At 37.6% G+C, this 16078-nt stretch overlaps 2 long non-coding RNA genes across 3 annotated transcripts; both read right to left on the bottom strand.

Annotated features, from left to right (window-relative positions):
• Nucleotides 1–248: 248 nt before the first annotated feature.
• On the bottom strand, nucleotides 249–15986 carry LOC126625126 (uncharacterized). 2 transcript variants are annotated; one of them, XR_007624341.1, is made up of 4 exons: nucleotides 15873–15986; nucleotides 15685–15746; nucleotides 7737–8306; nucleotides 249–437 (listed from the first exon to the last, which is right to left on the bottom strand). It is a non-coding gene; the product is annotated as an uncharacterized LOC126625126 (long non-coding RNA). The 2 variants fall into 2 exon arrangements; XR_007624340.1 differs by lacking the exon at nucleotides 249–437 and having other exon boundaries at nucleotides 7557–8306.
• LOC126625125 (uncharacterized) lies at nucleotides 11144–12257 on the bottom strand. The gene is made up of 2 exons (XR_007624339.1): nucleotides 11681–12257; nucleotides 11144–11579 (listed from the first exon to the last, which is right to left on the bottom strand). It is a non-coding gene; the product is annotated as an uncharacterized LOC126625125 (long non-coding RNA).
• Nucleotides 15987–16078: the final 92 nt, after the last annotated feature.

The following is a 16078-nucleotide window of genomic DNA, read 5'->3' as shown; positions in this document are numbered from 1 at the left end:
GACATCATAATAGAGATACTATCAAAGATCATTACGTTTAATGAAAATCATAAGCATTGACATAGCACTTGCAACTATGACATCAAGTCACTCATGCTAGGAATTGAACTTAACACGATCGTTTATAAACGACCTTCACTACATGTGAATATAAGTTTGTAACGATTATGTGAAACTTCTTTATATTCTAGCAACGAATTTATGCATGCCAATTAAGTGTCGACCCTTAATTAACAAATACAAACAAGTTATTAATCAAATAGTTAAGTCAATTGCATTCACGATTCAAGAGTTCATAATTGGAATTTATCAAATTATATTGCATACATAATCATGGCTTTGAAATCACCCCTAGCCAAGAGGGGTTTAGCCACTCATATTTACAACAAAACAAAATGAAATGAATTTAAACATTAGAAACAAAAGAAAGAAAACACCTAAACGCTCAAACGATCCAAGTTGGACAGCAAGCACGTCCAAGCATTTTCCTTCCCTTCCTTTGCTAGGGCACAAGGTGTTGGTGAGTATTTGAAGGTTTGTTTGTATGGAGGAATGGAGTTGTGAGATGTGAATGTAGTGTCTTTGGATGAATTTTTTCTCTCCCCTTATGGTGAAGGGTGGATGGATGTATTTATAGGCTAAGGAGAGGATGTAATAGGTGGTGGTAATGAGTGGATGTAGTGGTAGGTGAATGTGTTGGGTGGTTGTAATGAGTGGATGTGTTGGGTGAAATGAGTGGATGTAGTGGTAGGTGAATGGATGTGTTGGGTGAAATGAGTGGATGTAGTGGTAGGTGAATGTGTTGGGTGGTTGTAATGAGTGGATGTGTTGGGTGAAATGAGTGAATGTGTTGGGTGAAATGAGTGTGCTAAAATGATTATTTATAAGGAGAGGATGATGCACAAACTTCAAATTTCGTCCATTCCTTTTGCTCCAAGCATATGTTATCCATTCCATGTCAAAAAATGCTCCAAAATGCACTTCTTTGCCACATTAACCTTTTGGACCTACAAACACACGAAAATAGCTTAAAATACTAAAATAACTACGAACTAAAAACATAAATGCCAAGAAACAAGCTACTTAAGTCGCATAAATATGCTCCTATCAAATTCCCCCACACTTAGCTTTTGCTAATCCTCGAGCAAAACAAAACAAAACACAACCTAGACCTTTCAACAATTACTTCATGGATTTTTAATGAAACATGACATGTTAAAAATTATCATTCCCACATATTTTGGTCATCTTCACACTTGAGCACATACTTAATCACAGTCACCACTTACTAGTTCACAATTAACCAATTAAAAAGATGTTTTGAATGTAGTAACATGCCTTAGAGAATTTGCTCAATTCCTTACAAGATACTCTCTATTTTCACACATTTTCTGACTACACACCCTATACTAGTTATATGTGAGAAGCTTGATGTAAACATGAAAGACTAGGACTCACATATGTTATAACAAAGAAAACAATTTTCTGGAGTTATTAAGCATGTTTAGATATGATCTCATGAATGGAATGCTACTACTTAGATGCGAGAACCAGTGACACCATATGCTCATACCAATTTCGAACTCCACAAATTGAAACACACAACACTCAAGATTGAAGTCAAGGGTTGTAACAGGGCTTGGGGGTAATGGCTAATAAAGAAAGTATAGCAATAACAAACGTTCTTAAAGCAATAGCAAGCAAAGCAATGAAATAGACACTTGGAAATCACTTTAGAATGCATAATTAACTTTTAAATACAACGGGAAGATTCATGCAACACTTAGGGTCGAATTCAATGTTTTGAACCATTTCTTTAACAAACAACACTATAGAGCTCTTTTTCATACTTTTTTTTTTTCAATTTTTTTTCCTACCCGTGCCTTATTAAAAACTTTGGCACACACAAGAATCAATTCCCCCACACTTGCTTTCTGCAATACATTGATAAAAAAAGAGTTCATTTTAAGTCATGCTTTACTATGCTTCAAGAACAAGGGTACGGATGGTCCTAACACTAGGCTAGGTAAGGATAGTGTGGGTTAACAAAGAACATAGGCTTAACAAGGCTCAATGGGGTTAACTTAAACACATAATGAAATAGGGGCACGACAATTTGGCTTTGGTGGTTACTACACAACTTCATCTTGAATATGTGTTATGCAAATCAATAGCATGCTTTGAATGAAATATGCATGAGTTCTAGCATTTAGAAATAAATGATGAAACGCCTTTTAAGTAGCAACCAAGCAAAGAATAATGAGATCATGCAACGACTTTAGAAAATAATGATGCACATATTATTAACTCTCCAAATAAACGTTTAGGCTCAAGTCTCACAAGGTTGTACCGTTCATTTGAGTTCCTTCTTTCAAGCATGTTACAAAAACTGATTTTTCCTTTATGATTGCATGTGAATTCATAAATTATAACCACAATCAAGCATACACCAAAGAGTAAATCAAATTTTCATCCATGTTTATAACTCTCTTTAACAGTCATGTAATTAAAAACCAAATCCTCATCATTGTGTTGGAAGATACCCTAAGACACAAACAAACCCACAAAAACAACTCTTTTTGGGTTTTTCAAAACAATTTTTCAAATTTTTATGAGATTTTCGGATTTTTATGTCAAAACACACTAACACTCCAAAACAGCATAAAAACACTTAAAAACAGCAAGGAACAACACTAGAAGTAATGGGTGATAAACTCCCACGAATTTCATGCAAAACAACTTGGTTACCCCCCACACTTAAATCGAACATTGTCCTCAATGTTTCAAGCATAAACTCACACAAACACAAGCAAACAATCAAACAAACAACGAATAAACATGACAAGTATGGCAAAGTAAAAACCAGACAGAGTAGAGTTTAAGAACGCAAATCTGGTTTTGGAGATAGATGATCTTGTTATCTTTCCACAGCTTTGATCTCGAATTGGTTCGGAATTCTGAGCGAGAGTTCCTTGGTTTCAAATCAGACTCCTTCTGCTGGGTTGATTTGATTGTGCAGTCTGCATTCTTCTCTGCTTGTTTCTTCTACACGGCAGACAGACACGAGGTAGAGGTGTTGACCTGTTTCTTTCTTCAATCTTTCCAAGTGCCCACCTCTTGCTTTCTTTCTCCTTGTCCCTAGCTGAGGATGAATTGGTAAATTGTCTCCACATGTTTCGAGGTATCATTTTCACTTCCCTTATCTGTTCCACAGGCAGATGTGGTAGACGAAGAGGAAGCATAAAATGATGAAGATGAGTACTCGAAAGCAAGGTTAGGTAAGCAATCAGGAAGGGGTTCCAGGCAGTCGGTTCCAGATCGGAAGATTGATACCAAATGCTGGCTGATTGCTCTCTTTCTCCTTGTCCTAAAACAACGACAAGGAAAAGGATAGGGAGAAAGCATGATATGAGATACTTTTGCTTTCAACCTTCATGATATGAAATACTTTTGCTTTGGATGAGTTGTTTGCAGTGGTACCCCAAGGAATAAGGAACACTGAGTGACTCGAAAGGGTTTGTTGGAAAGGCATTCTCGGAGAAGAAGAAAGGTTATGTATGTTTACCTTGCAATGGAGGGTGAAAGGTGACATTTATAGGAATTAATAACCGGTACTATTATTTCACTTTTGTCAGCAACCGTTGGATGATTTAATAGTAAACTTCACGTGCTTTCTACTTCACAAGAGATCTTCGACAGATTGCCCGTAATTTCTCCAAGGCTGAGTGTGCATGTGACAGGCACTGGCACGTCTGGAAAAACAAGTGCCTCTTCGATATCTGGAATCAGCACTTCAACAAACTGCCTGTGATTTTTGCAAAACTGACTCTGCATGTGACAGATGTTGACACGTCTGGAAAAGCGCTTCGACAAACTGCCCATGATTTCCGCAAAGCTGACTCTACATGTGACAGATGCTGACATGTCTAGAAAAGCAGATGCTTCTTCGATATCTAGACTCGACGCTTCGACAAACTGGCCGTGATTTCTGCAAAGCTGACTCTGCATGTGACAGATGCTGACACGTCTGGAAAAGCATATGCTTCTTCGATTTCTGAGCTTGCCTCTTCGGCCTCTATCCTGTCGAGTGCAGAGGTTACATGTGACAAGTGCGGACAAATCTGGAAAAGAAGATTGGCCGTGGTTTCTGAGCAAGCCCAGCTTTTGAGAAAGCTAGCGCCTCTTTGATTTTTGAGTTGGCCTCTTTGATTTCTAAGCTCGCCTCTTCGATCTCTAAAATCCCATCGAGTGCTGATTTTTATAGAGGTACGCAGGACGTTCAAAGTACACTTGAATTTCCGCCTGTAGAAACTCCCTTCTTGCACTTCTACGATCTTGACTTGTCCGACCTTTTCTTTCTTTAACACCTTTGAAAATGTTTGGCCCCTCCGACCGTCGTTTTGACTTGAACCTTGGTGAAGAGGCAGTCTCGCCTTCTCCAGACAACATATGGCGCCCATCCTTCATATCCCCTACTGGTCCCCTTACCGTTGGGGATTCGGTGATGAAAAATGACATGACAACTGCGGTGGTGGCCAGGAACCTTGTCACTCCCAAAGATAACAGACTACTTGCCAAACGGTCTGATGAGTTGGCTGTTAAGGATTCTCTGGCTTTCAGTGTGTAGTGTGCAGGTTCCGTGTCTAATATGGCCCAACGACTATTTGCCCGAACCTGTCAAGTTGAATCATTGGCGGCTGAAGTGATGAGTCTCAAACACGAGATTAGAGGGCTTAAGCATGAGAATAAACAGTTGAACAGGCTCGCACATAACTATACTACAAACATGAAGAGGAAGATTGACCAGATGCAGGAATCTGATCATCAGAGGTTTGTGGGTTTGTTCCAACAACATTTGCCTTCGTCTTCTGGGGCTGTACCGCGTAATGAAGCTCCAAATGATCAACCTCCGATGCCTCTTCCTTCTGGGGCTCCGCCGACTATTGAGATTTCTCCTAAGCAGCCTTTGTGAAGGCTCCCTCTTGTATTTATCTACTTAATGTTCCCTTTTTTTTATGAATGTAAAAATACCTTGCATAACTGTCAGTGTTTCAAAAAATAAACCCACACAAAAAAAAAATTAAACAAGCAACAAATAAAAATGACAATCATGGCAAAATAATACTACAGAAAAGGGAAGGTTTATAGAAACGCAAAACTGATTGTGGAGCAATTCAAAAACCTTCCTTATTTGAATACATGAGTTTCCTCCCAAGAAGCGTTTGCTTTAACGTCTTCCAGCCGGACGAAACTTCCTTCTAAACTTGGATAGGGCCCATAGCATGGAATTGATGCTTGAATGGAAGGTGATACTTGACGTGATCCGGCAATGGTTTAAATTCCAGTGTAGGTGCCTGAATAATCAAAATCAGCAAGTTAGTATATAATAAAATCAAAGTTAGAGAAGATGGCTTACTTGCTTGCTTCAACACAAACTCAATTACGAACACCATATCTTTAAAGGTTGCAGGGATATGGGACTTGGCCGGATTTGGTGTTTTGAGAGTTATGACTTGTCTTGTGTCATAAAATCCAACTTCTTTGGGAATTTTCGTCTCAAGTGTATCTTCTTTGATGAATTCTAGACATTCCCCATCCACTTCTTGCTCTTGATTCGTTGGAAAGGTTTCGAATATGCCTTTCTCACCTTCTTCTTCCTTGGATTGCATGATCCTGCAAGGAATAAGGACATTTGGTGAAACGGGGTCAGGACAAATTGAATTTAGGCTTACCTTGGTTGTAGTGGATAGCATAGATGGCATATGGGGTTGTGGCAATGGTGGTTCTTCCCTTGTCGTGGCCTTGTTATTCTCTTCTTCTTCAAGCAGCAGCTGTTCATCCATGTTTTGGCTTGGTTTGGATGTCTTGGGTTCACCTCCAACCTCCATAGCACTTCCCAAAGTGATAGCATCATGGATTTCAAAATCTTCCTTCAAATTTTCAATAGTTGAGTTGGAGAGTTCACTTTGCTCTTGAATTTGTGCCGTGAACTCCATAATCTCTCCAAGTTGATTTTTCAATTCGCTCATCTCCTTAGCTTGATTGAGCATTGTTTCATTTTGATTTTGCTGCCCCTGCACCAAAGAGGTTAGTAATTGAAAATTTTGATCATTATCCGTGGACATAATTGAATTTGATTGGAATTGTTGTAGGGAAAGCTGTGGTGGCTGCATATGTGTTAAATAAAACTCATTAGATTGCTGCCAATATCCATCTTGTTGGAATTGTTGAGGTTCTATGTAATCTGAATAATCTCTCCAATCCGAATTGTAAGGGTTGGAAAACATGTTGTCCCATGATTGACTATGGCCTTGATAACCCCAGGCATCTTCATTTGCAGCGAATTGAGAATATTGCTGAGTTGGATATCCTTGTCCATAAAACACACCACATGTAGGGACACTTTGCATTGTGGTCTTTTCGGCATATTGTGACAATTGAGAAGTAAGTTCCGCCAATTGAGCTTGAATGGTAGCAAAATCCATGTCTTACTTCTCTAGTACCTGAAATCAAGGAAACAAAACTAAATCAAATATCAAAAGTAAAACCAAAAAAAAAAAAAAAAAACACAAACAGAAACAAAGTCAGTAACTGAAAACAAAGGACACGAAAATAAACAAAAAGAAATAACAACGGATTAGCAAAGTTGTTAATCCCCGGCAACGGCGCCAAAAACTTGATGCGAAAATTAACTTAACACACAAATTTAACCCTCTTTTGACAACTGTAGTATAAGTATAAGTAGGGATCGTTCTGGACCGGGGATTAAGAGGGCTTGCTAATAACCTCTAAACTGACTCAAAAATATAAAACTAAACTTAAAAATACTTAACAAGACTCACAAGACTCAAAGCAAACTTAAAATACTCAAAACAGCTTAAAACAACTAAATAAACTTAAACTAGACACTATGAATGACTTTGGACGAAAATTGACTTTTATTTGACTCAAAACATTTAAAAACACAAATTAAAACAGATTCTAACTAATTAGACACACTAAAGTAAAGGGGGATTGAGTTTTGGATGAAGTTGAAACAAACAAACAAGTATGAAAAACTAGACAGATTGTAAAACAAATTTGAGAAATAAGATGATGGATGGAATAGCTAGAGGTTTTTTCTCCACACATGACATGTATGCAAATAACTCGATTTCCAGTTACTACTTCATTGAATTATGAACGACAATGCCCCAAATTAACCGTGACATCACTAGTTAACTCTCAGATTTTCCTTGTTTTATTGGATTGGATGACATCATTCGATAACCCAAAACATTCTTCAAAAGTTCCCTACATGACATCATAATAGAGATACTATCAAAGATCATTACGTTTAATGAAAATCATAAGCATTGACAAAGCACTTGCAACTATGACATCATGTCACTCATGCTAGGAATTGAACTTAACGCGATCGTTTATAAGCGACCTTCACTACATGTGAATATAAGTTTGTAACGATTATGTGGAACTTCCTTATATTCTAGCAACGAATTTATGCATGCCAATTAAGTGTCGACCCTTAATTAACAAATACAAACAAGTTATCAATCAAATAGTTAAGCCAATTGCATTCACGATTCAAGAGTTCATAATTGGAATTTATCAAATTATATTGCACACATAATCACGGCTTTGAAATCACCCCTAACCAAGAGGGGTTTAGCCACTCATATTTACAACAAAACAAAATGAAATGAATTTAAACATTAGAATCAAAAGAAAGAAAACACCTAAACGCTCAAACGATCCAAGTTGGACAGCAAGCACGTCCAAGCACTTTCCTTCCTTTCCTTTGCTACGGCACAAGGTGTTGGTGAGTGTTTTAAGGTTTGCTTGTATGGAGGAATGGAGTTGTGAGATGTGAATGTAGTGTCTTTGGATGGATTTTTTCTCTCCCCCTATGGTGAAGGGTGGATGGATGTATTTATAGGCTAAGGAGAGGATGTAGTGGGTGGTGGTAATGAGTGGATATAGTGGTAGGTGAATGTGTTGGGTGGTTGTAATGAGTGGATGTGTTGGGTGAAATGAGTGTATGTAGTGGTAGGTGAATGGATGTGTTGGGTGAAATGAGTGGATGTAGTGGTAGGTGAATGTGTTGGGTGGTTGTAATGAGTGAATTTGTTGGGTGAAATGAGTGAATGTGTTGGGTGAAATGAGTGTGCTAAAATGGTTATTTATAGGGAGAGGATGATGCACAAACTTCAAATTTCGTCCATTCCTTTTGCTCCAAGCATATGCTATCCATTCCATGCCAAAAAATGCTCCAAAATGCACTTCTTTGCCACATTAACCCTTTGGACCTACAAACACACGAAAATAGCTTAAAATACTAAAATAACTACGAACTAAAAACATAAATGCCAAGAAACAAGCTAAGTAAGTTGCATAAATATGCTCCTATCAATCCTTGACGGTATAACGTTGATTGATGCTCAGTAGTTTCAGGATTGGTCAAGTATGGTACAAACAGGGTGTAATAATAATATACGCTCTAGTGTTACAATCACGTGAAGACTGGCACTATTCGTGGTCACATACGAGTCGGAGTTGCCTATTGCAACCTTTACGACAGGAATGGCACCTACTTGGATCCAAGGTGAGCATGCGGTGCGGATGTGAACATACACATGAAAGACTAGCCCTGTTATAGGCGAGCACTAACACCGGGTGCAGTATATGATGAACAAATAATATAAATGTAGTCTTGCGACAATGACTCGATAACTCTAGTCAACATCACATTATTTATGAACATAAATATAATTAAAGCATCTCCTTATAGTAAGCTTACCTGAGCATCCCATATGATTATTTCATACTTTCTCAACCATAAGGCATTTCTTGTAAATGTATATATGGAAACTAACCATTATATATATATATATATCAAAGAAAAGACCCACTCACAGATCATGTTGCCGAGTCTAACCCATCTCATAGCATCGAGAATCCTTGCGATCTGTTTCGCCTAGAAACGAAACCATTTAGGTAAATATAACGTGCAAATGAAATTATGTTTTCGTACAAAACATGGCTAATAAAGGAACTATCCTACAACTGTCGAACTTCGGAAAACGGACGGCGGATTCGGAATCAATGCTTCAAAATATGCTAAGGAGGGTCCACAACCCTACACAAGTCAATTTGGGACATCCACCCATGGATTTCAGATCCTTGACTTCCCAAAGTCCACACTATGCTTCTAGAACAACATACTAAAACTTCTTTACGATCTAATTGTTGGATCTCCGCCAATCGCAATTTCAAGTGGCGGTCAAAGTTATATTTTACAAACTTTAGAAATTCAATTCGGGAAGATCCATAAGTCAGATTCCCGATTTGTAAGTTCCTAATGTCCATAAATATTATGTACTATCATGTATTAAATTTTGGTGCCGATCCAATAGTCGATTCGTCTATTCATATAATAACCAAGCGGCTACCAACTACGTGGTAACTATATTAAAACATTAGGATTTCACTAAACGGATGTCAATTATGGAATCGGGGTATCAAATTAGCCTAGGATGGTTAGGTGGGGTCTCGGCCCACGCGCCGTTGCCATGCACTGCCGTAAGTGGTGGTCGGCCGCCCCAACTCGCCGGAAAATTCAACTATTTCAAAAAATTCTCAAATTTTATAGGAATGAAGATCTTAATGAGTAGAGTAAGTTTTATACCTATGGCCAAGTCCAATTTGGCCAGGAAAAACTCTAATTTCCTTCGAACTAGTTGGAAACCCTAGAAATTGGTGGCTTCGATTTGTCACCTCCGGTGCTCCGCCGCCCCTACAATTGATTGGGCTTTGTTCCAGGCCTCAAGATGAGTGTTTTCGTGGTTGTGGTGGTTGACGTAGCTTTCACGCGCGATTAGCAGATTTCTGCCGTGGCATCCTCAGAACCGACAGTTCTGTTATTCGCGATACGGGGCCAAAAGCACAACAATCTTGGGTGTAAACTGAAGAGGGGATGACGGTGATTGATTTCCAGGTGGTGGCGAGCCTTGGATCGTCGGTGTCACATCCTGACCCGGGCTTCACTGCATCCCTGGCTCAACTCTGTCGTAGCATGATATTATCCGCTTTGGGCCCCAACCACGCCCTCATGGTTTTGTTTCTGGGAACTCACTCGAGTAGAACTTCCCAGTGGGTCACCTATCCTAGCAATGCTCTCGCCCAAACTCGCTTAACTTCGGAGTTCCGATAGAACCCGAAGCCAGTAAATTCCTAAAAAGCCTCGTGCTATATAAAGGTGAGCATGTACATATAAGGCATAGAGAATCCACTTCCCTGGGCGATGTGGGATCTCACAATCCACCCTCTTTAGGGGCCTGACGTCCTTTTCGGCACACTTCTGACCATGGATTGACTCTGATACCAAATTGTCACATCCAGACCTAGGCTCCACCATATGCTAGGCTCGACTCTGCTGTAGCATGATATTGTCCGCTTTGGGCCCTAACCACGCCCTCACGGTTTTGTTTTTGGGAACTCACTCGAGCAGAACATCCCAATGGGTCACCCATCCTAGGAATGCTTTCGCCCGAACTCGCTTAACTTCGGAGTTCCGATGGAACCCGAAGCTAGTAAGTTTCCAAAAGGTCTTGTGCTATATAGAGGTGAGCATGTACATATAAGGCATAAATGATCCACTCCCCTGGGCGATGTGGGATCTCACAGCCAGAATTTGCATCGAAACTCGTAAATTTCTAACAGGTCTGCGGGTCCATCTGTGACCTGGCCCACTGGGCTTCCTATCCCTGTTCTCTCAATCCCTCATTTCCCCTCTTCCCATTGGCCCATCCTTTTCCTCTCTCCTCTCCTAATTCAGCCAACCTCCCTCATTTTCCCTCATGTTCTTCTTCTTTTCTTCTGTCCATCTCTCTCATTTCTCTAAATTAATATTAAAATAATAATATGATAACAAAATAATGTTAAAATAATAATGTAATAATTATGAGAAGTATATAAAATAATAAATAGTAATCTTTACAAAAGTACTTTTTCAGATTGTGGTTCCGTAAAACCCCTATCATAACTCTGGTTTCGATTCAAATTACGCTTACGAGATCTTCCCGTCGAGAACTTTGAGAATACTATAAAATAGTAACTTGCATGCGTCACTAAATGACAATCAACAAAAATCAACAATCTTGCCAGTAGAGGTATTTTTTTGTAAATTCACACTTTCAGAATTAATAAAAACGTAAAATTAGGGATGGGGTTGTCACAACTTGACCTCATACGTCCTCGGGATAATTTTCTCTTAGAAATAACTGTAGTAATTAGTTAATTAACACATACACAAATAGGCTAGGAAATACCCCCATAGTTTGCTTAAACGAAGGGTTTAAATATACGAAAATGTTCTACACAAAGTCACGGACTCGTACACGATGACCAGATGTCGGCCGGAGGCCGGATGCTTCCTCACCTAGGGAATATTCCGCAAACGGTAACAGCATTACCTAACGGCATCATAATATTGCGTCAACTTTGACGAAATATTGGGTCTTCTTTTTCGATGGTCTTCTGCCGTTCGCCAACGCCGACGTTGCCGTCTGATTCGCAGGTTTCTGGAAAAAATTTCAAAACTCTTTAACTTTGTCAATTCTTAACCATTTTCAACAAAATTTATATGGAAGTGAAGCCCATGACAAGGAGAATAAGATTGTACCTTTTAAGAGTCCAAAAAGAACTCGGAAAAGGGCTGAAAAAGCCTCAAAAGCTTCGAACCTAAACTCGACGTCCCAAAACCGTGAGTTTCCTTGTCTGCTCCACTTCAAAACTAGGTTAATGGCCTCGAGGAGTTGCCTAGGTGCTCCCAAAAATCCCAAAACCTTGTAACTCGAGCTGGAAATCGACGGGGAACCTCTACCCGAGTCGAAGCTCCAAGTTGGAAACTCAAAACTTGTCCATTTCGTGATCGGTTCATACAAATGTGTTCGTGAGGATGAGAGGATCTCGATGGTAATGGTTTTAGGCTCGATCTCTGGAGTTTGATGATGGTCTTTATTATTGCAGATGAGAGAGTTACGGGTGAGAGAAAGAGAAGGAGAAGATGAGAGTGAGCAAGAGATAGCTTTTGATTGGGTAGAGCGGGGGGAGAGAGAGAGAGAGGTTTTCTGATTGGGTAAAAAAGAAGAAAAAAAATCTGATTAGGTGTAATAGTGTGGGAAATGAAATGATTGGTGGTGAGGGAAAAATAATAGGGCTTGAGACAGATTTTTAAAAAGGGAAAAAGGATAAGATTTGGTGCAATCCAAAGGAACACAAAATCTATCCCCTTATCAAAAACAGTATTTCCAACATTGAAAAATTAACATACGCGTGTACAATTCTACCCATTGTTAACACACTTTAATTAAACGTAACTTTTTCGTTACAAGTCCGTTTTGAGCCTAACTCACGCTCACATGTTCATAACAACAAGTACTATTTAATTGCGATAACGAGAAAATAATTTCAAACCGAATAACCACGTCCACGTCACTTTGCCCACAAGGGCATAAACGTCAATTTACACACTCGGGAAGAAAATTATATAGAAAATTAAGGACAAATCGTCACATCCTATGATACACTAATATAATTAATAAATGTGGTATTCTCAACCTCTTCCTAAATAAATTTAAAGGATCATATTTTACGGAATCAAGACCCTAAACCCTAAACAAATGCATTTATACATTTTGTAATGGTTTGTTATCTAAAATAGGGATGGGCATCAAATCACCATTGAAAATTGAAAGTAAATGTTAATTAGTTGAATAGTGTGCTTTGACTTTCCTTTTAAGTTGTCTGTGTCGCCATTCAAAATTGACATTGTCAATTAGTTCAATAGTGTGCTTTGATTTTTCTTTTAAGTTGTTTGTGCGCTTTCAATCCACCTGATATGCCTTAAACATGAATCTTAACGATATTGCAAAACCAAGAATTCAAAAAGCAAAATTAATGCGAACAGAAGTCACACAAACAACTTAAAAACTCATCTCTCTAAAATCTATCATAATATGTGTCAAACTCATACAACTCAGAATCATCAAATAATTCCTTAAACCTAAATCATGATTACCACCACAAACTAAGGCCGTAGTGCCATGTAAATCATCACATTTGAACAAAGAAGAACGTGCAGGACAATGAGTAGATTAAAAAAAATTAATTTCCAAAAATCCGACTTTGCGTAATAACGAGTAAGAGTCATGATTTGATATGTGCTAATCTGACCAAAGTCCTTAAAACACCAAAAAAAAAAAAAGAGGGATTTTCGAGGGAATGATTAGGAGACTCTCAAATGTAGGATTTTTCATAAACTCTTTGTCACTTTACAGTTTAACATCAAATCCTGTTCCAACATTATAAAATATTATATCAAAAACATAAAGTGTCAAAGTCTATGGAGAGTCCCATTTTTGAGAGGGTCTCATTAGCATTTCTCTGCTAGAGAATGATTGGAATGAATTAGGGGTGGGTTTGGTTTCATTCGATTCAGTTTTTTTGCCAAAATCGAAACCGAACCGAAATTTTGGTTAGGTTCGGTTTCGATTTTTATTTTATTTTATTTTATAAAACTTGATTTTTTTTTTTAATATGAAATTCATAAAAGAGGCTTGCATTGGTAGACTACTAATAAGAAAATAGGGAAAGTGGGAATGTAGTTATACATATACAAATATCATATAAACCAATATTATTCTATCAACAATCCTAATTGCAAAGAAAAAGGATTAGCGTATCTATTTAAAAAGCAAACAAATAGAGAAGTTCTTCCAAGTTCCAAAGCCTTCCAAAACTTTTCTCTATAACCATAAAATATCGTCTCTAATTGAACCAAGTATGCTCCTTGAAAAAGCCATAGGCTTAGTTTCAAACTTGGCAACAAAGTTTCACAAAAAAAACATCATAGACATACATTCATAAAGTGCAAAGGGATTCGGTTTGGTTTTCAAACCTCTAAAACCGAAACTGAACTAATAATGTTCGGTTCGGTTCGATTTTTTTCGGTTTAAGTTTGGTGTTCGGTTCGGTTTTTTTTTTTTTTTGGTTTTTTTTAACCCACCCCTAGAATGAACCTAAGGCCTTATACTATGTTTGAATGAAAGAAATAAACTTGGAATTCAGACAAGTCAGATTATAAATTGATATGCATCAATTCCCTTGTTTAGATTCATAAACATAGAAATTTAGAATTTTCGTGTTAAAAAAATAACTTGGAATTTAGAACTTCCAATTCCCAAGTTTAACCTCCGTGTAATCATTTTCAAATTTCTATGCGAGTTAAGGAAAAAAAACTAAACCATGAGCGGCCACAATTGTCACCCTCATTGCCGCCAACACCACTATCATTATCGCCATCACCACCCACCACCTACCACCATCACTAGATATCGTTGTTTCCACCATTGTTGCCGCCATTATCATCATCGTCACCGCCACCGCCACCACCCACTATCATCACCGTCATCACAACCACATCACCACCACCTTTACTAGCACATATCCTAACTACAATATGTCATTTTTATATTAATGACTTTATACACACATTAAATTCCAAAATTTGAAATTTATTGTTCTTTTAGGTTAGCCGAATAATAAAATTCACAAATTCTAAAAAATAAAATTCCGTCATTTTAGTTTTTGTTATTTTAGATTTTTTTGATAATCTTAAGGGCTGGTTTGGTATTGCTGTGCTTTGAAAAAAAAACTGCTGTGAGAATAAGCGGCTGTGAAAAAAATCAGTAAAGTGTTTGGTAAACTTTTTTGTAAAAGTGCTTTTGAAAAAAAAAAACAGTCTGATAGTGGGTCTTTTCATTAAAGGAGCACTGTAGCTCTGTGTGATTTGAAAAAAAACCAGTTTTCCAAAGCTGCAAATAGCAGCTTTAGCTTTTTCCTTTGATTTCAGCTTATTCTCACAGCAGCTTCCAAAATAAGCTTTTTTTTTTCAGTTTACCAAACACCTAAAACCCTCACAGCTTTTTTTCATGAGTGTTTTTTTTTTAAGCACCTCACTCCCAAACTACCCCTAAATTTACTCATCCAAATACAATGTTAAGAAACATGTGTAAATACTCATGCGGTGTGATGTGATGGAGTTTAGTTATTTTTATTTTTGTTATTAATGGGGCAATTTGATATTGTGACTTCTGGTCGAAATTTAAACCAAAGGATTAAAAGCTAGATGGTGAATGTGCTTAAAATATTATTATTATGAAAACTAAGAAAAGTGCCATTAGATTCAGTTATTTAGTTATTTTGGAAAAGGTACAATATTAGAACTCTTACGTGGAAGCTAGACTTGTGGTTAGGGGGATGCTGAAATGCCTCTGCTAGTCTTCCCAGCCTTCAGAACGGGTGGATAACCATGATTTAGCACTCTTAGAGCATATCCAGAAAAAATGTCAAATTTTAAATACAAAATTCAAATTTGATAGCTTATGTGGCAATTTGACAATTTTTAAAGTTTTACTTTCCACCCCATATGTCAAATTAAATTATTATTTTATTACATTAATTTTTTTCACAATTTATGATTTATGTTTTAAATATTACATTTATAAATAATTCATAATAAAAATTCTTATTAGTTAACAATATAATACAAATATAAGTGGCCCAGCGGTAAAGGTAGGGCGTAGAATGCGGCTCTCCAAAAAACAAAAAAAATATGGAACCTACCTGGTTCGATACTCTGAGCTGGTGAGTTTGCTTGATTATGGCGAGAGATATGATGAAATTTCCTATAACCGTAACTTGACACCAGTTATCACATTTAAAAAAAAAAAATAAAAAAAACAAAAGACAACCCATTAATCGAAAAAAATAAAAATAGAAATCCAATTCAATAATCATCAGGCTTGTCATACCTGATGCAAGATATGTGTGTTGAAGCTGCAAATACGAAGAAGCTACAAGATGTGTGTTGCAGGCTTTTCAGTCAAATTCGAAGAAGCTGCGATGCGTGTTGAAGCTGCAATTCGATACATCTGCAAGGTCGTTGGCCATTTAAACTAATATAAATTCTCAGTCTAAATAAAAGCAGACATAAAACATCATAATTAATTAAAACAGT

Source organism: Malus sylvestris, chromosome 6 (assembly GCF_916048215.2).
Source record: "Malus sylvestris chromosome 6, drMalSylv7.2, whole genome shotgun sequence".
Taxonomy (NCBI): Eukaryota; Viridiplantae; Streptophyta; class Magnoliopsida; order Rosales; family Rosaceae; genus Malus; species Malus sylvestris.
The sequence above is the reverse complement of the archived record's forward strand: the minus strand, read 5'-3'. Positions and strand labels throughout refer to the sequence as shown.